Consider the following 27,122-nt stretch of genomic DNA (forward strand, 5'->3'; position numbering starts at 1 on the left):
AGAGTTCCAAAATGTATTTTTTTTAAATAGAAAAAATATAGGTTTTATAAATATTAAAATATGAAATTAACATTTAAAAAACCTTCGAAATTCACTGAAAAAAACATAGCTTTTACAGACGTTATAGTTAGGAATTAGCATTTAAAAAACCTTTGAAATTCAGGGACGTTATAGTTAGTTGGACATTTGACTCATATAAAACCATAGAAATTCCCCGTTATAGTTAGTTGAGCTAACTATAACTCGCACGCCTGTAATGCACTGCTGATGACGTCACATATTACATCACTCATGACATGGTCAGTGACATCACTGATGACATCTCAAATGACATCACTGATGACATCACTGATGACATCATCCACGTGATAATCTGGTGCACATACTGATGCCCTAATATAAACTTTAATACACCTACTCTAAAATACAGACTTCTATTTTTGAAACCATACACACAACAATGCCAGATACTACATACCACTGACTATTTCCTAGATCTACACACACATCCAGTCACTTATACATGCAGTTACTCATCAATACAGTACTATAATATGCATTCATACACCTATACATACAGTCACACTCCGCCACTCATCCATAGAGTTACTCACACACCTATTCAGTCATGAAAAGAATCAATTACATACTGATTTACTCATGTATGCAATTATACAAACCAACTCCGTTATTTATACACACACCACATCACTTATTTATGCAGATACTAACACATACTTACTGTTGTATACAATCACTGATACAAGCAGACACTCATTTATACACCCACTCTTCAAATAACTTACTCTCACGTAAAGTCATTTATATACTCCAACACTCACATATGCTGCCTTAAAACATATGTAGTTAGTCACACATATACCACTGAGACATTCATTCACTCACCAACACACCCATACACACACCAACTCACCCATACTGCCCTTCCCAAATGCACTTTTGAATCCATACAACCAGTGAATCACCCACTCAGACATCTATGCACAGAGTCACACACCCCCACCCACCCACACAGACACTCAGGCACCCATACAAAAACTCAAAAACCCATATAGACACTGATCAAGCTACTCACCAACCCATGCAGTTGCTTACACACCAACTGAGAGACTAATAAAGACTTTCACACAGTTTAGTCACTAGCCCATGCATTCAGTAAGACACGTTCAATCACTCACTTTTACAGTCAGTCATACACCTACTAAACAATCCCTTTAGGCACTTGTATATCCACTCATTTTTCAATACACCTTGGAATAGATATATATGATTTTTTTTTTTACTTTACAGAAACACACATTCACTGGATGATGTCATCAGTGATGTCATCAGTGAGGTAATTTGAGATGTCATCAGTGATGTCATGAGTGATGTCACTGACCATGTCATGAGTGATGTAATATGTGAAGTCATCAGCATTGCATTGCAGGCGTGCGAGTTATAGTTAGATCAATTAACTATAACAGGGGAATTTCTATGGTTTTATATTAGTCAAAGGTCCAACTAACTATAACGTCCCTGAAACGTATGGTTTTTTCAGTGAATTTCAAAGGTTTTTTAAATGCTAATTTCTAACTATAACGTGCCTGAAACCTATGGTATTTTCAGTGAATTTCTAAGGTTTTTTAAATGCTAATTTCTAACTATAACGTGCCTGAAACCTATGGTTTTTTGCTGTGAATTTCTAAGGTTTTTTAAATGCTAATTTCTAACTATAACGTGCCTGAAATCTATGTTTTTTTCTGTTAATTTCTAAGGTTTTTTAAATGCTAATTTCTAACTATAATGTGCCTGAATCCTATGGTTTTTTCAGTGAATTTCAAAGGTTTTTTAAATGCTAATTTTGAATTATAATGTTCATTAAACCTATCTTTTTTTTGTGTTTTTTAATTATCAACCCATTCTCAACTTGGTGAAAACTGCAAATCTCACCACTCTTCCATCGATACCTTACGCCAACAAAATCGCCACAAACGAGAGCCACAACTAACGCTAATGAAATGCAAAGTAGGCGTTCCCATGCAAAAAAAACACGAAAACACCACTTCCCCATATTTTCAATGACCAGCCAAATCTGCAATGCGATCCCAAAAGCAGGCGATAAGCCGAGTTAGTAGTAATAAATTAACATCAACCTTTAACTGGTGTAAGGAGGTCGACTATCTACTCCGTGAATTGGACCCAACTCACAGCCACATCTAAAGACCAACACATGATAGAGCTACTGATCATGCAGGTCCGACACGCAACAAGACCACAACACCCAGCACCACCACCACCAAAACCTCCCCCCTCACTACCCCCCCTACTACCACCAAGGCAGTGCAAAATAGGACAACGGACTTTCCCAAAACACCATGCCCCTCAGCCACACAATAGCTGAATGTTGGGAGATGTGGCAACCAACTATATATGAAGGAGGAAAGTCACCCTTCAACAATAAAGCACACAATGCCAAGTGTAACGCTGATGTGCTGCACAGACCTCACTATGCAAAGCACAAACCTCTCCATGTGGAGATATACTGTTGATACTTGTAGTGTAGTGCACAGTGGACGCAACCATGTTGCCTCAGGCAGTGGGGAAGATCTCGATCATGTAGCTGTGTTGTCCCCCCCTGGAAGCGGAAGCGGAGTGGTCTGCTCCAACGTACGCCACTCCAGCATAGCAGTATGAATAAATAGGCCAAGCCCTAGGCGTAGTTCACTTGAGGGAAGACCAACGAGTCTGTCACAGTGGCAGCCCTCGCCCTGCCATAACCGCGGGCCTCCTCGACACAGTCTCCCTGTGAACCCAGCAGCACAGCACCACAGACTTTTGTCTGTACCGACTACTGCCTTCGATCTACACTGCGGACAGCAGCGCTTACAATTCAGATGCAGTGGCGATTGCAGATGTCGCAGTCCAGTTCGCAAGACACTATGCTTCCAGTGCGGCCTGCCCAGACCACGCATCATCACACGGTGCACACACGCTTTGTGCTTCAGGCGCTACTAACTCACTGCACCATAAATCATCGCCACGTAGCTGTGCGCCCATCCTGACCGCTGCCTCCACCCTACACTGGGGTTACATGGTTCACAATTCAAGATTAGTAGCGACGCAAATTGTGTAAGACACTATAATGGGTTAAGAAGACCACATGCTCCCAATCTGTGCAGCTCAAGTCAACGTCACCTGCCTGTGGGCCTTTGCTGACCGCTGCCTCCGGCCTACAGTGTGGAAGACCGATGACAAGTGGTGCCAACTAACCCTGTTCAACACAAGCCGATCCCACATGTGTAAGTGTGTCCTGAGTCCTGAATTGCAGCGACCACAGCACCAGACTCCCTTCGATCCGTGAGGGGTATTTCCATATGGAAGGCCGGCGACACGTGGTGCCACTGAACCTGCACTACGCAGGCCGGTGGGGCCACCAACGTATGCACGGGGCTGTGGGCCCTTGCCTACCGCTACCTCTGGCCTGCAATGTGGAAGACCGGCGACAAATGGTGCCCCTAACCGTCTTCAACACAAGCCGATCCCACATGGGGAACTGTGTCCTAAATCCTGAATGGTAGTGACCCTAACTCCGTGAGACAACCACAGCACCAGACTCCCTTCGATCAGTGAGGCATATTTTCATATGCAACGGTGGCAACACGTGGTGCCAATAACTCTGCAATAACACAAGCCGAACAATCCCACATGTGGAACTGTGTCCTGAGTCCTGAATGGCAGTGACCCCAAGTCCATTGCAGCGACCACAGCAGCAAACTCCCTCTGATTAATTAGGCATTTTTCCATATGCAACGGCGGCGACACGTGGTGGCAATAACTCTGTTCAACACAAACCGATCCCACATGTGTAACTGTGTCCTGAGTCCTGAATGGCAGTCACCCCAAGTCCGTGACAGAGACCACAGCATCACACTCCCTTCGATCAGTGAGGCATATTTCGATTTGCAACTACAGACTCCAGTAGGCAACTAACTATCACAGTCCTACACCCTACACATTATCCTTTTAGTATCCTCGCTTCAAGATTTTTTTTTTTTATATCAGTTTTAGCTTTACCACAATGACCAAATTAATCTTCACATGCAAACTAACATGGAATAGCAGTCTACACTACAGGCAGTACAGCTCGCAATTCCAATTTTAAATGCTAATTTCTAATGAGATTGTACAATACAACACTTCGACAATGTATTCTATACTTATTTCATCTTTTCATCATATGCCTACACTGCACTCAGTAGGGCTCACAATGAAAATTATTTCTTCATTCATTAACTACAGAGTCCACTAGGCAAGTAACTATTACAGGCCTCAAATCTACATAATATCCTTCTAGTATCCTTTCTTCTTGAACATTTTTTTATATCAGTTATAGCTTTAGTACAATGACCAAATTCATTTTCAAGTACAAATGAACACTCAGCAGTCTACACTGCGGGCAGCAGACCTCACAATTTGAATTTTGGACATGTGGTGCCAACTAACACTGTCCAACACAAGCCGATCCCACATGTGTAACTGTGTCCTGAGTCCTGAACGGCAGTGACCCCAAGTCCATGGCAGCCACCACAGCAGCAAACTCTCTTTGATCAGTTAGACATATTTCCATATGCAGCGACCCAAACCACCACACTCCCTTCGATTAGTGAGGAGTATTTTCATATTGAAGGCTGGCGACAAGTGGTGCCACTGAACCTGCACTATGCAGGCCAGTGAGGCCACCAACATATACAGGTGGCTGTGGACCCTTGCTCACCGCTACCTCTGGCCTACACTACGATCAGCAGGCATCACAATTCAAATACAGTCGTAATTCCACATGACGCAGTCCAGTAGCCAAGACACATTGCTCCCAGTGCGGCCCGTCCACACCAAGCATCATCACAGGCTCATACAGTCTCAATACTTCTGGTGCCACTAACCCTCTTTAACACAAGCTGATCCCACATGTGTAACTGTGTCCTGAGTCCTGAATGGCAGTGACCCAACTTCGTGGCAGCGACCACAGCACCAGACTCCCTTCAGTCTTATTTTTTGTTCTTTTCTTTTAATACATTTTTTTATATGTAAATCTATACATGACTAAGATTTTACTTGATCCAACCGTACAGGGACACTTCCAGGCCCAAGAAGTTTGTTGGGGGTATGATGGTAATGTGGGAAGAGGGTGCATTACCTGCTGATGTGGGGAGAGGCAGCGTCAAAGGGTATCTATCACAGAAAGAACTCCGGTATGTTTTCACAAATGCCTCGGAAAAATGCCAGCTGACGGACTGAATCACAAAATGGTTTTTCAATGCTTATGTAGTGTGAGTTATAAACAGTTCACACCCAGGGTCATAGAGGGCCAGCTGCGGTCCATCCGCTCGACTCACAGATGCAGTACTACGAGCCGTCCGCGTTTTTGTAGCTATCCCTGCCCTGTTCCGTCATACGCCAAGCCACGCCACACCACTGTGATTACGTTCCAACGTTGGCCCCACATAGCTACCTGTCGCAAGCGTACTCGCTGTTGGTGTGCAGGTCAGTGGTCTAGTTCTCAATATCTCACGGCCACTCCCTCAGGGCAGGTTCACACACACACCACACCCATCTGGCACATGCGTCACAGGCCATGTGACCACACAAATCTAATAGATCGACAACGTCACATCCTTTATTGCTGGTGCTGACTAGATGGCGGACGCTCCACGTGTCTCAACTATAAAGAGTCTTTGAAAAGTTGCGCAGAAGGTTAGTTGCACCCTGATCTGTATAGCCATCAGGGACCTACCACCCCCTTGCGCAGACTTCAGATGCACAGGGTTAGTACCACCCAAACCTCATATGGCCATCAGGGGCCTACCACCACATGCACACACTTGAGTTCCACAGGCATAGCGGCCCCAAAAGCTGATGTGGTCTCCGCCATCGATGACTCAGGACTCAGCGACATGTGTGAGATCTGCAGGGCCGCGGAGAAGCTGATGTGGTCTCCATCATTGATGACTCAGGACTCAGTGACATGTGTGAGATTTGCCGGGACGTGGAGAAGATGATGTGGTCTCCGCCATTCATGACTCAGGACTCAGCGACATCTGTGAGACCCGCGGAGAAGCTGATGTCTCCGCCATTCATGACCCAGGACTCAGTGACATATCTGGAATGCGCGACATATCTGGGATGCACGGAGTTTTGATGGGCACGTGGAGTGCCCACTGCTGCACACTCTGGTGGCACCAGGTAATTATTTGCTCATGGATGCGCAGAGGCAGCAGTGTCTGTCTCTCTCTCTCTTTCTCTTCCTTCTTTTTCCTTCAATCTCTCTAACTCTCTCTCTTCCTTCTCCCTTTCTCATTCCCTTTCTTTCTTTACCTCTCTTTTTCTCTCTGGCTTGTTTTTCCTTCTCTGTTTCTCTGTGCCTCTCTCCTTTGATATGCCCATTACACACGTCCTTATTTTGTGCTTTATTTTCCTGGCTCTGTCGTCGACATCCATGGTCCTCACAGGAGTGTTCCGCCTTCTTGCATTCTATTATTTTTGCTACATTTTGTTTATTAGTTTATCATTTATATATATGTTAATAAAAAAATACATTTTGCAAATATTTTTTCATTTATCGTTTACATATATGTTTATAAAAAATAAAGTAAAAAAAAATAATAATAACGTTTTTGGTTGTGCTCTTCACTGCTGTGTGACTCTTTCTTGTTCGTATTACTGTTATTTGATGGAGTCCACCATGGTGTTAAATTTGGGGGCACTTATCGTGGGAATACTGGTGATGTCTGCAGTTTACACCAACTTCTGTGTGTTAGATTTATCTCAACTTTACTTCCATTAAAGTGCTGATAATGAAATAGCAGACTAGCCGTTCCCGTACAAAAAGACACAAGGTGCACCTTTGCGATTTAGTCTAAATACTTAAAATCCTGTATTGAATTGCACTGACGTAGTGGCTGCACTTACAGTGTACACACAAATCAATTAAGAACTCTCATTGTATTTATATTGATTGGGAATAGTGCGTCAAGTGCGGGATCTTGACGAGATACACTGCTCAGTTCATATATTGTTCTGCACACGAAAAAAACTCACACCAACTGCAATGCGAAACAAATTCTGTCTATAAACCACGTAAGCACCAGGTATTTTACACCTGCTTTCTGCTGATGTTAAGCAGGACGACTACCTGCACCACGAAACAGAACACAGCCAAGAGCCACTCCAGAACACCCACAGGTGCCATAGAATCAATGAGCATGATGCAGGGATACCCATGAGGGCCACAAGACTCATCGCAACAAGTCCAGGACCACCAATGCCCCCCAAACCCGCATCTGAGCAAGTGTGTCCCTGTGGTCATTGTCTTAGCATGATAGGCACGAGCCCTGCAACATCACAGTGTGCTGTCTCCTCAGCGTTGGCATTGAGCCTGGACATGTAGCTAAGCACGCATCCTCCTGCATGTACAACCGGCATGTGCTGGTCTGGAGCACACAGGTCAGCGCAGGGGTGTGCCTATCCGGCAAGGGGAGCAGGGTGTCTCGGACTTGTCCATGTACAGGCAGTGCAGTAAGTGTGTCTCTGTGTTCTGGTGTGGCCTGCCACAAAGGCCGCAGCACTCGATGTTGTAAAGTGCCATGCACCACCTCCAAACGGCACTGTGATGGTGTAGTTTGAATGTAGCAGGACATGCACGAATAGGCATTACAATGGTGTGCCGTACGAGTGCACGAGATACAACAGCGCACCATAGAAAAGTGTGGGGGCTCGTGGGAGGGAAAAGCAGCTGTTTGGCAATGTAACACACAGTGAATTCACCCATGTGCCAAGTGCTGGGCATCTCATCCATGATAACCACGGTCGCAGACATCCCACAACACCAACAACTGGCCTTTATACACATCCTGTATGAATGCAGTATGGTTTTCACTTCTATGATCGTTCAGTGGTGTGATGTTGGCGGGTTGTGTGACTTGCGCTCCTTGTTGGTGTGTTTCATTTTGGCCATTGTTTGTCTATAATTGTGCTGTACTTAATTGTGCATGTGTGCCATTCTGCCCATCTCCCCCCGTCCCCCCACTCCCTGCATCTTCCTCTTCCTGGTGCTGTTGTGTCTATAATTATGTTGCTCCACACATAAACACATGTAAAGAACAAATTAGAATAGTTCCTTCATTCTTTTAGGTTTCAAAACTTCTCTCTATTGGTTTCTTTTTAATTTTCCGTAAAAAAAGTTTTTTAAATATTCAACGACACATAGAAGTCAGAAGTGCAACGTATTCTATCAACACACTTTCTAGAACATTCTACAACACGTGCAGGTTAAAAGTTCATCAATATTTTTAAACTTAATGATATCTTTTTACAACATTTTCTCGAACATTTAACGGCACATGCAGGTTAAAAGTTCACGATTGTTTTAAGTTCGAACAGTGCCTTCCAAATGCAAGTTGCAGTTGTGGTTCAGTTCAGCAAATTTTATCCTATGATATGTACTTCACGTTGAAACTGCTTTTTCTTAACCAATCACAAATATGCTTTTACACAAAACAAATGTGCACCCTACTTTTAAAAAAGAATGCTTTTCAACTCCCAATCACGTATCGTTTTGTATGGCAAAGAAAAGTACTTCCCCATCTTTAAACATATCTCTTATTCTACCAAGGAACTGCATGAGCTACAAACATCTTTCCATACCTTCCAACCATTCCTTCAAAATGCTTGTGTGGATCGTAGGACATAGCTATATTTTCAGGTGTAAGAGGTATGCAGAACACAGACGTATTGACTTAGACCTAGGTTTACAAAATGTGGACATTAAATGGTGTACACAGAGAAGATTGAAGTTGCACCAATTGCTACCTTTGGTTAAAACCTCTTTGCATCTTCCACACCCTGACCTCATGATTGTGCATTGTGGTGGAAATGATCTAGGCACATTGACTGGGGTAGGTTTGGAAATTCTTATGAAGGAAACCTTTGGACACCTCAGCACCATGTTACTCTGGGCAATAGCTCACTTAATATAATAATCCCCATTTGTAAAGTGTGAACAATCACCCGTAAGGGTCTCTAGGCACTGGGGGCCGTCGGGAAGATTAAGCAAGCTATTGTCCAGAGTCACATGGTGCTGGGCTAATCTGCCGCTGGCGCCGGGGTTTGAATCGTGATCCTCAGATTCCAGAGTCAGTCGCCCTGGCTGTGGCGCCACACCTCTTCTGCTCACATAATTCAGACCCATAGGGGTGAGTAGTTTGCGCTTTACAAATACCGTATTGGTTTGATATGCGCAAATTTACCTTTGCACTCCCTGTGTAACACCCCCTAAGTACCATACACAAAACAAAAGTTCCTCCGAGTAGGTATAACTACATGCTGACACTACTTGACAGATGTGACACAGTGGCCAGAGCACATGACTTCACAGCATATGACACACAGTTTGGACTTGCGCTTTCATCCCCGACTACGGCAGCACCTCAGCTTAGCACCATGAGACTCTAGACAATACCTCACATTTTTTCCGTACCCAAGGACTTTCAAACCAGTAGGAGTCAGTAGTTCATCCTAGTAGGTATAAACACATGCTGACACTACTTCCACAGGAGTGCTGCAGCGGCCAGGGCACATGACGGATCACTGACAAAATATCGAGAAGGAGAATATCGACCTGCCAAAATATCGAGGAAAAAATATAGGATGCCAAAATATCGAATCCTTATCCACAAACAGGTAAGTACAAAAATATAGAATCCAAAATATCGTTGTAAAAAATATAGTTGGTCAAAATATCGAATTTTTTAAATGTCTTAAAAGTAATGTAAAATTAATGAAATAATACATATAATTAACTAAAACATACTTAAAAATACTTAAATAACTTTGAAATTAATAAATATTTAATGTAAGTAAAAAAAAATAATTATATACATATAAATTAACGTAATAATATTTAAAAATATTCAATATTTTTTGCGTAGGATAGCGGGCAGGTAAAATTTACTATTACCACTCCAGTAAGTGCAATAGGAGGGAAAGCGTTGGATAGCGGGAGGGTAAAAATTACTATTCCCACTCCAGAGAGTGCAACAGTAGGGAAAGCGTTGGATAGCGGGAGGATAAAAATTACTATTCCCACCTCAGAGAGTGCAATAATAGGGAAAGTATAGGATAGCATAGGGGTAAAATTTACTATTCCCACTCCAGAGAGTGCAACAGTAGGGAAAGCGTTGGATAGCGGGAGGGTAAAATGTACTATTCCCACTCCAGTGAGTGCAACAGTAGGGAAAGCGTTGGATAGCGTAGGGGTAAAAATTACTATTCCCACGCCAAAGAGTGCAACAGTAGGGAAAGCATTGGATAGAGTAGGGGTAAAAATGACTATTCCCACTCCAGAGAGTGCAACAGTAGAGAAAGCGTTGGATAGCGTAGGGGTAAAAATTACTATTCCCACTCCAGAGAGTGCAACAGTAGGGAAAGCATTGGATAGCGTAGGGGTAAAAATTACTATTCCAACTCCAGAGAGTGCATCAGTAGGGAAAGCGTTGGATAGCGGGAGGGCAAAATATACTATTGCCACTCCAGTGAGTGCAACAGTAGGGAAAATGTCAGATGGCGTAGGGGTCAAAATTACTATTCCCACTCCAAAGAGTGCAACAGTAGGGAAAGCGTTGGATAGCGTAGGGGTAAAAATTACTATTCCCACTCCAGAGAGTGCAACAGTAGGGAAAGCGTTGGATAGCGGGAGGGTAAAATCTACTATTCCCACTCTAGTGAGTGCAACAGTAGGGAAAGCGTTGGATAGCATAGGGGTAAAAATTACTATTCCCACTCCAAAGAGTGCAATAGTAGGGAAAGCATTGGATAGCATAGGGGTAAAAATTATTATTCCCACTCCAGTGAGTGCAATAGTAGGGAAAGCGTTGGATAGCGTAGGGTTAAAAATGACTATTCCCACTCCAGTGAGTGCAATAGTAGGGAAAATAATAATGTAATATTTTATTAAAAATAAATTAATTATTAATAGCAAAAAAAAGTATCAAAATTAATTACCAATCACACAATATTTAATAATTAATTAATTATAAATACCAATACATTTTTTTTAAATTAATTACCTACTAATAATTAATTAACAACCAATTAATTTCCAATACCAAAAATTAATAAATACAAATAATACCAATTAATAATTAATTAATAATAAATTAATTATCGATATACAAAAATTATTTCAATAATTAATTATTTACAATTAAATTACTTCCCACCATATTCCCCTATAAACCCACAACCCGCTACAAATAATAAATTAATACAATTAACATAATTATCAATTAAACAATTAATACAAATTAATACAGATTATTTACCAATTAATAATTAATAAACAAACACTTAATTTTCAATACCAATTAATAATTACTTAATAACAATTAAATTATTTCCCACCCTTTTCCCCTATCAACCCACAACCCGCTACAGAAGTAAAACGCAAAATTAAATTAAAAATAATTAATAATTCCTAAAAATTATTATTTAATGTACTATAATTAAATTACTTCCCACCCTAATCCCCTATAAACCCATAACCCGCTACGGAATTAAATTACACAAAAATTAAAAACCATAAAATTCATTACTTTAAAAATATTCAAACATAAATTCCAAAATGAATACATACTTTTAACACATATACTAACACTTTAAACACTATAAAAAAAATCGATATTTTTAACAACTATATAATGACTGTCGATATTACTTACTTCTATATTATTTAAATCGATATTTCTTACCTGATTTTCGATATTCTTCACCACTATATTTTGGCAATTCGATATTCTGTCCATTCTATATTAAAAACTCTATATTCTGTCCAGTCAATATTTTTTTTTCGATATTATGAGTGTTTACCCACATGACTTCACACCATAAGACACACAGTTTAGGCTCACGCTTTCATTTAATTTAATTTAATTTAATTTTGGCATTTATAGAGCGCGAACGAATACCCGTAGGTGTCTCGGCGCTAGACTGAACGACTGAATCTCCACAGCATTGGAAAGACCAGGGGGATTACTGGTTAAACAACCAAGTTTTCAGGCTCTTGCGAAACTGAAATAATGATTTGCTGGATCTGATATGCTGAGGAAGCATATTCCAGATCTTGGGAGCTGCTACCGTAAAGTGGCGGTCACCCCATGAGACAGTTTTAGAGCGTGGGACCACTAGATTATTAAGAGTCATGGATCTGAGTTGTCTAGTTGGTTTATAAATCATCCTCGACTCCCGCAGCACCACCTTAGCAGCATCAGACTATGCAATACCTCACTTAATTTCCGTACCCAGCACTTTCAGACCGGTAGGTATGAGTAGTTTGCTTCATACCCACTCGATAGCACACCCTAAACACCCCACAGAGGTTACAGTGCTCCTACCCTCCTCTTTCCCACATTTTTTGCCCTTTTTCACCCTTACTCGCTTCAACGGAATCACAAGATGGCAGCTAACACTTCCTAGTTGCAAACACTCGCAGCGCTCGCAGCCAATCAGCAGCAAGCTCGTGCTCGTAACGCCTCAGCCAATCAAATGGCAGAATTCCCAAATATCGATATCTGTAAATTTCGATATATCCTAAAAACTATTAAATGGATTTACGCCAAATAAACAAAAGCGTGCTTTCTAGACCAAGACCCTTCTCCCTGCCAAATTTGGGGTAATTCCGTTCACCTGTTCGACCTGTAGCCTTGTCTAAAGTATCCTATGGAAATTACCATTGAAAAAACATGTTTTGGGACCCCCCTTTTTTCTCAGCCCGCCCTTGACGAATCACCGCCAAACTTCCAACATAGGAGCTGATCATAACAAAGAATTAGTTTTGAAAATGTCATGAAGATTCAGCAATCGGCGCCAAAGTTATTGCGAATAGAATGTTGCCATTTTCCTATAGTAACTAGTTCCTAACTATAACTACCTACTGGCGACCGCTCACACAACATTAACAATAAAATGAAATAAAGGGAATGTGGGGTAAAGCCCTCATGAGCTTCACACGGTAGGACTGAAACTCAGCAATAAGATACTGACTGCAAACACCCACATATATGATATACATGCAAAGGCAGGGTCTGTGGAGCTGATACCTATGGTGATGCTATACAAGTAACTCAAATACAATACTCAAGGTTGAAAAGAAACCCCACTTAAGTTGTCAGCTGAGCCCACAGATCCTGGCGATCAAACAGGAACATGCAATACCAGTAATACCAAGGGTCTAGAACTAAATGCACAGTAACAATAGACAAGGAGCCAGCAAGGAGGAGTGCTTGGCAGAAAGCAAGTAACAAGCATACAAGGAAACTAGAAGCAAAACAGCGGAATAGGAAGAAATCAAACTAGGAACTGGAACAACGGTAATAGGAAGAAAGGCAGGGACTGGAAAAAAGGTAATTACAGAAGGAGGGGCTACAAAGGTGGACTAGAAAAGTGCTGGTTCAGGAATCAAGGCAAAACGGCAGCAATGAAGGCAGTGCTAGTTCAAGAAACATGGACTGGCTAAGCCTGAGGAATCAATGGATCAAGGCAGCACTGGAGACAGTGCTAGTTTAGGCACAAGGAATATCTACAGCTCAGGAATTGAGGCAATCAAGGTAACACTGCAGGCAGTGCTAATTCAGGAACAAGGAATAGTTACAGCTCGGGAATTAAGGTAACACTGCAAGAAGTGCTAATTCACGAACCAGAAAATAGATACAGCTCAGGAACTGGAACAAGTAATAACTATAGTTCAGAAACTCAGGAAAATAAGAATACAAAAGCTCAGGAAACAGGGACCGATCTCACAAGAAACAAGCTACAATGACCAACGCTGGACTCAAGGGAACTAGGGCTTAAAAGAGCTCAAAGTAATCACAAGCATCATGTGTGGCAGGCTAGAAGCTGCCAGCCAAAGGTGTGCTGATTTCCTCGACCCACCCTCGACCTACAGGTGGGGAGATGAAGCAGTGAACAGGGGATTATAGGTAATGGAGCTTCAAGCATGAGCAGACTGGCTTCCATAAAACCTGGCGTGGTTTGGGAATGGATGGCAACTTCCAAATAGCGTCCAAATGTCGATAAGTCTGTATATGCATGAAGCGCAGTGTCCAGAAGCTTATTAGAACACTGGAAAGTCGCACAATTCACCCCCCTGGTGGTGGACACTAGAGGGCAGGGAGAAAAATGTGACATTAGGGGTGGATAGATGTATAGAGTTGCAAGGGTGTTTTAAGGGATTAGTGGTGGGTATGGGTATTAGGCTGTATGGGTGTTTTTAGGGATTATGGATGGGTAAGGGTATAGGGTGGTAAGGGTTTTTTCAGGTTTCAGGTTTGGTAAGGGTATAGGTACAGAGTGGTAAGTGTGTTTTTAGGGTTTAGTTTTGGGTAAGGGTATTGGGTGGCAAGAGTGTTTTGGGGGCTTTGGGATGCATATGGGTATTGAGTGGTAAAGGTGTTTTTGGGGTGTAGAATATGGTAAGGGTATTGGGTGGTAGGGTGTTTAGGGTGTTCAGGGTTTTAGGGTAGTAAAAGAAAATATTTTTCAGCAATATATCTCAACTTTGCATAGGCTCTATGACATTAACGCATTCCAAATCATCAGAAAATATTGGTGCTTGGGAGATAGGCTTAACAAGTTCACTCAAGCCTATTTAATACTATCTCTTTAGTGAGTCATGATTCCATTTGTGACAGGATAATGAGACACCCTGTGCCCTTGAAAGAATCTGGAATTCATTTTACCCAAAGGAAAAGTGAAGCCTGTCAATGTTGCACTATTTTGCAGCTTCCATAAAACAGTGCAAGAGAAGGACACTCTCACCTTTCCTCAGCTCCCAAAATGGCTCAATGTGATATCTCTCTGATCCAATGCGCAGCACAAGTGATAGGCCACTCACTTCTTTTAGACAGAGAATGCATCATAAGGCTAGATGAATCAGAAGCCGTAGTTCAGTAGAGGGGCAATTCACTTCTCCGCAACACATAATATGGCCCATGCTGCCTGTTTTCATACCACAGCACAAGAGAAGGGCACAGCCACCATTATTTGATGTTCATTGAGGACCAGGGATTCACCTACATAACGCTGTGTGCTACTTAACCACCCAGGCAAAATTAAACACCCACCATAAAGTAATCACAGCTACCCACATAATCGTTGAATACATCCTCGCCCATTAGCACAGGACGGGTGACATCTCAAACTTGCTGGACTGAAAATATGTCTAGCTGACTCCTTCTAACATTGTGCGAGCCGCCATTTTGTGCCATGATCGAAATGAGGCTTCTATCTCATATTGTCTGCCTCAGCAGAAAGCAGCCTCGATTGTTTCTTTTTATTATTTAAGATTGAGCTTATTTGCTCTAATGAATAGCTCGTTCTGTATTTGCATGTCTTTCCTCGTATGTAGCCCTGCTCCCACTCTCAGAGAGACGGGCACGGGCTGAGTAACATTGAAGCTAAGATAGTGTGTACCCGGTCTCAGGATGGTAGCTCATCTTTCTGTACCTCCTTTGTTCATCTGTGACCAGGCTGGAAAATTCCAGTCTGGACGTGTCTTAGGGGTGTTGGAAATGTATATCTAACTTTACCTTGTGGACGTGGGTTAGTGCTTGGCAGCTATCTAAGGAGGCTGGTCAGCCTGGACTCTGCTTGAGCGAATACTAATAAAATAACTTTGGTTTGTATTCTCAACTGTCTGACCGACTCTTCGTGTGTATGGAAGTGAGTGAACCGGGTGGACCTAATCGGGTCACTTCCTTCAAGCTCAATTGTAAGGCATGCTGTACCTCTCTCCCCATTTGTCTCTTTTATATCTTTGTACATAAGTGTTCCAATCCTTTGACAAAACCTGCACTGGCTGACAACAATGGCAAACATAAACCATGTAACCTGACCATCATCCACCCAGATGCCCAAACGGACACTTGTTTTATTGCCTATCTATAAAATATTAAAGTTCTGCAGTGAGATGACAGTGTTCAAGTTCACTGCTTCTTTTTTTCTTGCTGGCAAATGCACCCCTCAGATAACAATTTATATACCGAATTGGACAGTATATAATTCTTGTTGTGGTTTACTTTGTCTAACCAATCCCCTTTTATATCTGCATGTTCCCATTTCCTTGAGTATTTCCATACATTTGTCCTCATGTTCAGTTATCTGTTGATAGTAAAATTATGCATATAAGAATATCTGTCATACGGTCTGCTATAACCTATACATTTCCTGTATTTTTGCCTACCACAGTCTATCTATAGGATGTATGCTTCAATGTATATGTCTTTTGAAATTGCGATTGAATGTCCAGACAATCTTGCGCTCAAACTGATACCCAAGACATGGGTTCCTTACCTTTTATTTAATGCCTTTAATATTAGCCCAGATTGATAAAAGTGTATTGATTCTCAAATACCCACAATAAACCTTCCAAATCACACAAAAGGTTCGACCACCACTAAAAAGGAAAATAAGGCCTGATATAATCAACTTGAGAAGAAATTATGCTATAATAATTATTATTCTATCCAGTAAGTCTAAGCTAGGATATGGGAGGATCTGCTGGAAGCAGCGAGGGGTTAATGACAGCGGACTGTTCTGGCAGTTGGTGACACACAAGGGAGGCAGAGAACATGCCTGCCCCGAATGTCATATTTCTGTGGGGGACTGGGTTAAGCACTTTACAGCTCTTTGTGCACAGTTATAACTCAACGAAGAGCAACTCTGAGTACGCTCCCTCCACTATGGGAACAAGAAGTGATCCTGTGGTCGTCACAATAAATTAAATCCTCAATGCACTTCATGTGCAAAAAGTTGGAAAAGCACCTGGTCTCGACTGAATTCATGCCGATATGTTCCGATCACACCACTTATTTGGGGCCCTTACATACATTTCTGGTCCAATGCGATAGCAGCGGATCCCCCAGACGGGACTCTTGGAAAGGGGCAGAAATTATACTCATTTTTAAAAAGGGAGCTAGACAAAATCCAGGGCATCATCGCCCTATAAGCTTCAAAGATAATGTCCCAAAAATTACAGCAAGCAAACCTGACCAGGCTATGGGATTGGATGTAGACAAACAATGTCCTGTCACATTTCCAAGGCAGTTTTAAGACTGACATAAGCATGGTGCACCTGGTCTTATGATTTCTGACTATAAAGTGAATAACAGTTGAAATTTATCGGGGGTCGTTATTTGTTGCTTTTGTCAATTTGATTGCAGTATTCAACCTTGTCCTCAGCTAAACTTTGTGAGGTCCTTGGGAAAACTGGGGTTCCTCATGGCCTTTTGTCCCAGATCCAACAATTATACACAGAGAATTTTGCAAGGGTCAGATGGGGTCCTGGAGGACAGACAAATACTGATCCCAATCAAGTGAGGTGTCCGCCAGGGTTGTATTCCGGCACCCACCTTATTTCTGCTATTTATTAATGGGTGCATCTCCTATCTCATTGACTGCCAGAATGACTCCCCTAAAATGGCTAGGTCAAAAGTGCTGAGTTTACTCTTTGCAGGTGATACTCTTCTTTCTAAAACTTTGCGGGTTTTAAATACCCTTTTTGGGAAGTTCAGCTCATTCTGCATGGCTGAAGGCCATACAACAATAAAACCAAATTCATGGTATGCAGCCACCACAAGAATATTAGGGGGAATTTGATCTTAGATTGTGTGTATTTAGAAAGGGCAGCTGAATTTGATTACGTGGGTATGAGACTCAATGACTCCCATAAATAATCAGCCCAGATTGATAAAAGTGTATGGATTCTCAAATATAGAGCCATGCACATATTAGGGATTGTTAACAGGGCAACTACATATCCAATTTCGCCAGCGCTAGAGATTTATAAGGTCCAAACCGGTGGGGCAGCACTATATGAGGCTGACTTGTGGGACTATTTCAATCTTGATCCACTTGACAGAGGTGAAAATTCCTTTACTAAATCTCTGCTGAGGTTACTGAAAAATGCCCCCTTATTACCTCTGAGGTTTGATCTAAATCCCAGACTGTTTTCTGGCATAACCTTCTTAAACCTATTCTATATTAAATTAGACTCTGCACGTCAAAGAAACTGGCCCGCACAATAACTACCTCTGGGAGATAGTAGATAAACGCCTGGCATCTTCGATTCCTTGGGTCTCCCATGTAAAAACCTGGTTGTACAAGCTTGGTCTGTCAGAATGTTAGGGAAATCTGTCTTCTATAACGAAGAGCGCCCATGAAATTGTCACATTCAGTGATTGGAATATTGTTGTTTCTTTTTCATTTGTGCCTTTGCAAAACAGTGTGCTTGCTGGATTGCTCCTCTCTGTCAGCTCTACATGCTTGAAAATCATCACACAGCTCTGAGAATCTGCAAGTCAGATAATAGTTATAGCATAATATATATTCAGTCTCCAATTTCTTAAGTCCAATCTGACACATCATAATAAATAAAGGCTGTTCGGACAAATATAACTTTGTAAGGGGAACTTTTAAGGTATTATTGTTTTATTGATATATCTTTTATTCTCTTAGTATGCACTGTGCACTTTAAGTATATCCATAATAGCTAGTGCTCCATGGAAACCCCCAATTCAGATTGCAATGCTAGATGTTGGAATGGCATAGTGGTCCGTTTTAAAGCTTATTTTTAGGTTTCTTTCTGAGGTTTTTGCCCACCAGCAAATCTTCTAGCTCGGAGGTACCCCATTGTGTCTTTCACTGTAAGTACAAACAATGTTGATTCTAATTGCCTTTTCTTACATATGAATTTCTGCATGTTCTTTGTATTTTTAACTTACATATAACAGCAACTTAGAGGTACCCTATTGTGCTTCTTACTGCAAGCAGATGAAACATGATTTTAACCTATTTCTACTTATGTACTTTGTTGTGATTCATGTATTTTCTTCGTCATGTTTTAATCTACCACGAGATGTGTTTTGTGTAGTTTTATGGTACTCTTGAACCTAAATAAAGTTGATGGTGATGTTGATTTAAATATATTTTATTATAAATTAAAATGTAAATTAATTTAAACTAATTTATTTTCACCTAGAACAGATAAAATAGTTACAGCATGTTAAATCCTCCAAATAATTGTGTATTAAAAAACGAAAGTATATTATTTTTAGAAATAGCTATTATTTTTCATACAAATGAACAAAAATAACACTTCAAAAGGCATTTTAATATCTAGTTGATATTTAATAAATGTAATTAGATGTTATGCATTGTGTATTATTTTAAAATAAGTTTACATTTGTAATAAAAGTGTAAAAGGTTACTATAATTATTTTGAAAACAAGTTAATTAGCATTTATAGTAAGTCTCTGGCTCCATTATGTTCCATGGGAGTGAGATGAAGTACATGTGAATGGCCATGTACAATGCTAGACTTACCCCAAGGTTGGGCTGTAGTATATTTACTACATTTTAGTCTGTGGTAACTTTAGAAGTGTAGTTTTGTAAAAAGGAATGATCCTACTCTTTTGTGGGTGGGTATTTGTGTTAGCAAGTCCCTCACTAATGCCCTCCTGACCCCTCTGTATACCCCACCGTACACCTCCCATAACCCCTCCCATTTAGTATTCCTGATTTTCAAGCTACTTCCCCTGAAACCTTATACATTTCTACAAAAACATATGCCTACATGTATGGAGTGGAGATATCTGCATAGAAAAGACAGAAGAAGCAGGATAAGGGTTTCCACACACACTACACATTAACAGCATTTTGTAGCACGAGTGGTAATATTGTAGTATTGCTTTACATGTAAAATTAAGTATGTGAATAGGCTCCTAAGTGTATATATTGTGTTATGCATAATTGCCTTAAGATATCCATGTCATCAAATTAAAACTGATACCTGTCTCAAGTACCTTGGGGAACTCATGGAGCAAATCATGAGCCTATTGCAGTGCCTCTTTGTCATAGCTGCCAAATTTCCCAGGTCCATGCTTGACTAGTCAGGTCAGTCCTAGGTTTTTTGGTTAAAGTTCTCCGATTTGTAGTCGTAGATTTATGCTAGGGTAAATAAGGCTACTTGTTTCAGAACATTAGGAAAAGAATGGGACTCACCTGACAAGTCATGCATGGACCTGGAAAGCTTGGCAGCTATGGTTGGCATGAAAAATTGTTATTATGGAGCACAAATTCAGACATTTCTATAGTCATTCAATTTAGTAATAGAAAGTTTCTATATTTCATATTTAAAAAAGTAATTGTAAGATTCCCGAGGCGTATCAAAATGTTTTGTTAGGAAGGCACTGGTATCTTTGATATCAGAAGGCAAGGTGATAAAAATGTGTCAGTATATTGCAGGTGTCGCCAATCAGTTGATCGCAAGCTGCCAGTAGCTTGATTTAATTTTTAAATAGGCACTGGGTCAATAAATAAATTTAGCATTTTCCTTTTAAAGTTGAAGGAGGGCTGTGTTTATTTTACATTATTATCAGATAGCAGGGCATGCTAATTAGCAGTGGTGACTCAGCTTTATGACACAGGGTAGGGCACAGATGTGAAGAAATTATGAATTTAGCTCTTAAATAAAATACCTTCGCTACTCAATATTGAAGTATGAGAACAACATTTTGGTGCCGATTCCGATCCTGGGAAAACCGGGTACGAATCGTCGGATGGAGCGTTTTCTCCGTCCGACTCATACCCGGGAAAAATACCTTACAAACATGCAAGTACGATTCGTACGGAAACACCATTTCCGTACGAATCGTAAAAAACACCGAGCGGCTAAAATATACCCACAATTCCGATCCGGGACACTGCGTACGCGACATTCGCACGGAGTCAGGCAGCGTTTTACGGACCAGCAAGTACGATTCGTACCCACACCACTTCGCACGGCAATATTTTTACGGGACCCAAAAAGTGCTGGAAAAGCTAAGTACACCACGATGCACAGCGAAAAGGGGGCCCGGTACGCACCGTACCCCCATCCCTACACGTCTGCACTGTACCCCCAGCCCCCCCATGTCCGCGCCATACCCCAGCCCCCCCATGTCTGCACCGAACCCCCACCCCCGTATGTACGGTGCGTACCCCCACCCCCGTAGGTACGGTGCATACCCCCACCCCCGTATGTACGGTGTGTACCCCACCCCCCGTAGGTATGGGGCGTACCCCCACCCCCGTAGGTATGGTGCGTACCCCCACCCCCGTATGTACGGTGCGTACCCCCAGCGCATACGGGGGTGGGGGTATGCACCATACCTACGGGGTGGGGTGGGGTATGCACTGTACATACGGGGGTGGGGGTACACACCGTACATACGGGGGTGGGGGTATGCACCGTATATACAGGGGTGGGGGTACGCACCATACATACAGGGGGTGGGGGTACTCACCGTACCTATGGGGTGGGGTGGTGGTACGCACCGTACATACGGGGGTGGGGGTACGCACCGTACATACGGGGGTGGGGGTTTGGCACAGACCTGGGGGGCTGGGGTACGGCGCAGACATGGGGGGGCTGGGGGTACAGTGCAGACTTGGGGGGAGCTGGGGGTACGGCGCGTACTTGGGGGGTGGGCTGGGGGGTGTTCGCACGTATGCGGGCACATGTTTGGACGTCTCCATGGTTGCTATGGGAGTTCGCTCCGTATGGTGTTTTTTCCATACGGTTGTGCATTCGGACGGACGGGACGGATCGTACTTGCGCGCTCGGACTTCATTTTCCCGATTCGTACGTAAAACTGTCCGGGGACTTGTCGGACACTTTTTCCGACCCGAGAACGTGTCGGGGAATTTTCCCAATGCGATCCGTATGGATTTTTTAACATACGAATCGTACTTGCCCTTAATGCTGCACCTGATGATAAAAGATTATCAAAATAAGATTTGAATAGATTGCACTCTTGGTTATTCAGGGCTACCAGCGAGCATGCATAAGAAATTACGTTCATTGTGCAATACAACAGTAACCGTTTGAGTTCGTCGAAGGACCTTTCCACCTTGTTTCTAATAACAATACCATGGGGAAACACACGCACTTTGATGCACGTCTTGGTTACCCTTCATGATTGTAGCTCATTGAGTTGGTTTTAAACATATGACAAAATGGATTGTGTGTCGGTTGAGTTCTTGCTGGAAGGAGGGACAAATTTTGCCATAATGAGTGACTCTCAAAAAAATGCCATTCACTTCTAAAGAATTGCCATTTTTTAGCTGTTATAATGTTTGACGCAACTATTACGTTTTACATATACATAACATGTGTAAAAATCTAACATGGTTTGTTTTTTGTTATTTTTCCTCCCCCCTCCCCCTACAAATTCTTTCTGATTGATCAATATAGGTTCAAATTGAACTAACATACATGGGACTAATAATCATCCCATCCTGATTTTTTCACCAGAGACCCCTTGAAAATTAGGGTCCTCTCCACTTCGTTAGGTCCTGAAGAAAGCCCACTTGACCCTTCGGGGCTTTAATAGGGCTGAAACATGTCGACCTTTTTATGGACAACTTTTTATAGTGCACTAGACCATAACAAGTCTTAGACGTGCACACTTACAATATATTTTTTTAAAACCATCTCGAACCCAGTGCAATTAAAGACATTTACTGGTTTTACGAGATTTTTACTGAGTAGCCTTTCACCACATGTCACCTCACTGAAAACTCAAATTTTTTCTTTCTACGATCACTACTGAAACTACCAGTGGGACGACCTCCGGGTGGAGGAAGCATTGGAGTAACCCAATTATGATGCTGTCACGTTGATAACAATTGAGCGGATAATCAAAATATACCGCCTTATTCGATCTTTGCTAAACGTGAATGAGGGTTTCTTAAACAGTACCAAGTACTGACTTTGCATACCCTGGTTCTTTCAGGACTACCGATCCACTCTCCTATTGTTTTTTGTGATTATTGAGACAAGGAAGCTGAGTGGATCTGAGACTCTTCTTTCTCCCTCCTGTTTGATTTTTGTAGTAATCAATATGAATAGGCAACAGATTAACCCATTGAATGCGCCTACCTGCCAAGGTCAGCTTATGATACATATGATCCCTTCTGCCAGTTCCACTTTGTAGTTCACAGCATATTGTATGTTTGTATATGTGTAAGTTAATACTTATGATGAAAATGTAATACTACAACCACTAAAAATGGAAAGTACAATCACCTAATGAGACAAAGCTGCTGGCTGGTGGTGCCAAAAATAACGTGTTATGTATCTCTTATTCTGTGAATTTCCAAACATTTCTCACTTGTGCATAGAACGTGGAAGGATGTTTATTGGCATAAACCCACAGGAAAACACATGGCTGGACGTAGAAGCAAAAGCAACCCAGGCAATGATGTTCAAACCAGCACTGCCCCATTTCACCCTTCTGTTTCTCTCTCTTTCCATCATCTCATTCTTTCCTCTCTCAGTCTTCTCTCTCTTGCGCCCCCTCTTGCTTTTTGTCCCTCTCTCTTGCTATTTCTTCCCTAAAGCCCAACAGTGCCTGCTGCAAATAATCTTTGGTAGCTAAAGAATGTGATAGACACACAGGTATCAGCAGCTCAGGGCCTTCTAAAACTATCCTTGAATGGCTCCAACTCAACTTAGAAATGCATGATGGGATAAATGGACAACCTGGCCTTGGTAAAGCTTAAACTCTAGCCTCTAAATTCGAAACCAAGGAAATTGGAGTCCTAGAATCCTGGATGTCTCATTTACTTAAATCATAAGACCTTGGACAAACGATCTTGAACCTTTGTCGTGTCTGCCAAAAATGAAAGCATAGCTTAAAGCAATTCAGTTTGCTGTGTGCACCAGACCGTGAAATGTATTTGTTTGTATTGAGGCAAGGGAATGTTTGGCCGGAGTTATTCAATTGTCAATGTCAATTCCACCTGAGAGCAGTTCACCTATTCTTGCAAAAACAGAACTGGATGAGCTACTTAATAATGACATGGGTCAACCCCTCAAGACTGTCTGAATTCCAAAAAGTGACCACATGCTCCTAGACTGTTAAATCTTTCAGCACGGTCATACAATATGAAGTGGATGCTAAAGCCTGAGCCCTTGGTTGACATGTACAAGTCACTTGGTGTATATTGTATGCATTTACACTTATAGCCTTCATTGGTTTTATTTTAAATGCTGTATTTTGTAACTATTTTGGTGTATTTATCAGGTTTTTTGGTGTATGCGATCAGGTTTTTCAGATGTTGTTTACTTTTTGCTGCTATCTTTGTATATATATGTCTGTTATGAAATGTTTTTATTGAGTGCTTGTATCTTTTATGGTTTTTATTAACCAATTAAATACTATTTGATTGACTGACAAGTACAAGTCAAGGGTGAAAGGAGGCTTTATTCATAACCATACATAAATCTATATTCAATTCATATGTTCCATATTATTACTTTGCAACATCCTCAAACCTCCAAACTATTCCTCTGCTATGGACAATGACATAGCGCAAAATGACCAACTTACAAAATATGTTAAGGCCATGTGAACATCACACCATCATGATGGTCATTGCTTATGAAAAACAATAACCAACCCTGTGCCGCCGGACTAACGATCCTCACTTTCAAAGAAAACATAATGACTCAGCAAGTTAAATCCTCACTGGAAAAATTCTTATACTCTGCAGGACACAAGTTCAAACTCTGGCAAGGCAAACTCCAAAGTTATTGTTCTGATGCTGATAAGTCAAGTAGAATTAAATTGGATAATAGTGATTCCTGTTATGTCCAACACCAACAACTGACAAACATGGTGTATGAAACACAATATGGAAATCAAGATATTATAAATATCAATGGATTTCTGGACTGCAACCCTAATGGTAAATAAAAGTTAGTGCTTAGCGTTTGTCAAGTGAGTAGGCTCTTTCTTCTAATGACATCTGAAATTAAGCCTGATGTTGGTGAGTTGGGCTCTTGGTTTTAATGTGACAATTGTACAGCCTGCAGCAGATGTGTGAGATGTTTAGTTGTACTCACAGTGAGCATTTTATTTATTTATTTTTAAAGTTTATATTGCGCAAACAGTACCCTTGCGGGTATCAGTGCGCTTCATAATTGTTCAGAGAGCAGACAAATACAACCAATAAAATCATGGTTGATAACAATACTTGCTAAGGCAACTCTTCAGATGGGGGAGGGATCACCACATTGTCATGAATGATAGATCCTAAAACAATAAAGTAACAAGCAAGCAGTAGTCATGAGTGTAATTGACATGTCACGAAAGGCACACAGAGAGGAGATCCTAGGATCTAGGGCAGAAATTTGTTCACAAGTAGTACTTTAACTTCCTTACAGAAAGATGCAGCTGAGGGGATTCAGTCTGATTTCAGGGGGCAAGAAGTGGTTTCAGTAGTAAGGTGCTAGAGCTTCTGAAGTATCTGCAGTCACAATAAAAGTTCCACTTTCTGAGGTAGGTATTATGGGGTATTGAAGTGTAGGGATTTGCGGGTCATGCAGGCAATTTTTAGCTAAGGTCTTGCTTCAGAAAGGAGCCAACTGAGAGATTTCCAATAAGGGATGATGTGGTTGTTTCTTTTTGATCCTGCGATGAGCCTTGCAGTACAGTTAAAGGGAGGCCCTCATAGGAACCATTTTGGATTGGGGCAAGCTGCAAAGTGTTGCACTTCCAGACCCAACCTGGGAATCACTAGGGCTTGCACGGCAGACTTGAAGTCATTGAGCGGGAGGATGAGTTTTCGCTTTCTTAAGATGTTCATTTGGAGATTCGCTCCTTTGGTGGCAGCACTGACGTGCTTCTGCATGTTAAGGTTCTTGTTGAGAGTTATTCCCAGTGAACTCACTGAGTCAATAATTTGTGGCAAGCAGTTAAGCGCTGTTAGTTGTTTCATCCACTCCTCATTGACAGGTGACGTTTTGGGTGGGGCAATTAAGAGGAATTTGATTTTGAGAGTGTTTAGTTTGAGGTGGTTGCATGTCAGCCAGTTTAGTTTTTGGGTGAGTTAAGTTGAGGGTGCTGATGTCTTCATGGGAGGAGAATTTCAGGTATAATTGGGTGTCCTTGTCATACATATGATAGTCGATGTTGGATGAACTCAGAATTTCCGTTAGAGGCCCTGTGAACAAGTTAGAGAGAGTGGGTAAGAGGCAAACCCTGTGGCATTCCTTATGCGACTGGAGTGGTCATAGCCAGGGACTGATAAACCTTGAATCTTTGAGCTCTGTTTTGTGGAAACGAGGTGAACCAGTTTTGGAAGGACCCTAATTACCCCATTCTATGTTTCAATATGTCTATGAGGTTGTCGTGCTTAACCGTATCAAATATTGAAGATAGATCAAGGAGAATTAGAAGGAATGATTTGTACTTATCCAACATTTTTAGCACATGGTTCACTATGTGTGTAAGAATTGATTTGGTGCTATGCCCTAGCTGAAAGACAGAATGGAATTGGTGTAAAAGGTGGAATTCTTCAAGTGGTCACAAAGTTTGATGTGTACACATTTTTCAGGGAGCATGCCAGAGCTGGAATGTTGGAGATAGGGTAGAAGTTGTTTATGCCAGTTTGATGTATCATTGGATATTTTAGGCTTGGGGAAATCTGCCCAGACTTTAGGCAGTCAGGTATAGTGCCTTGAAGTAGAGAGGCATTTACAATCTTGGTCCAAACTGGGACATCTGCCTTAATACTATTTTTTGGGACCCACAAAGGTCCTGACAGTTAGCTTCTAGATTGCTGGAAGCCTGTGCTCTCCGTTTTAATTACCATGGACTTCTGGAGATGCTAAAAGAAACAAAGGCCTCAGTTTTGACATCAGGGGCCCTTGTATTGTATTATAATATGGTTCTGGGCTGCAAACCCCATTGAGAGTAATGGAAGAAATCTGTGAGTTGTTGTTAAGTGAGTCAGGGGAATCCTCTGTACTACAGGGGCTTCTGTGGCTATGTGTTTTCTCTGAATCTTATCAGGGAGGAGGTCAAAGAAGCAGCAACCCAGCTTCACCGGTTACATTAAACTATAAGAAAGAACCAAATCAACCAATGCATAAATCATTTCTTGCCATCAAATCAAATTAGGGTGCCTTATAAGAGGCAAACGAGATTTGGTCTGTGGTTGTACCCCCTGAGTGGGATATTACCATA

Source organism: Triturus cristatus, chromosome 2_2, assembly GCF_964204655.1.
Source record: "Triturus cristatus chromosome 2_2, aTriCri1.1, whole genome shotgun sequence".
NCBI lineage: Eukaryota > Metazoa > Chordata > Amphibia > Caudata > Salamandridae > Triturus > Triturus cristatus.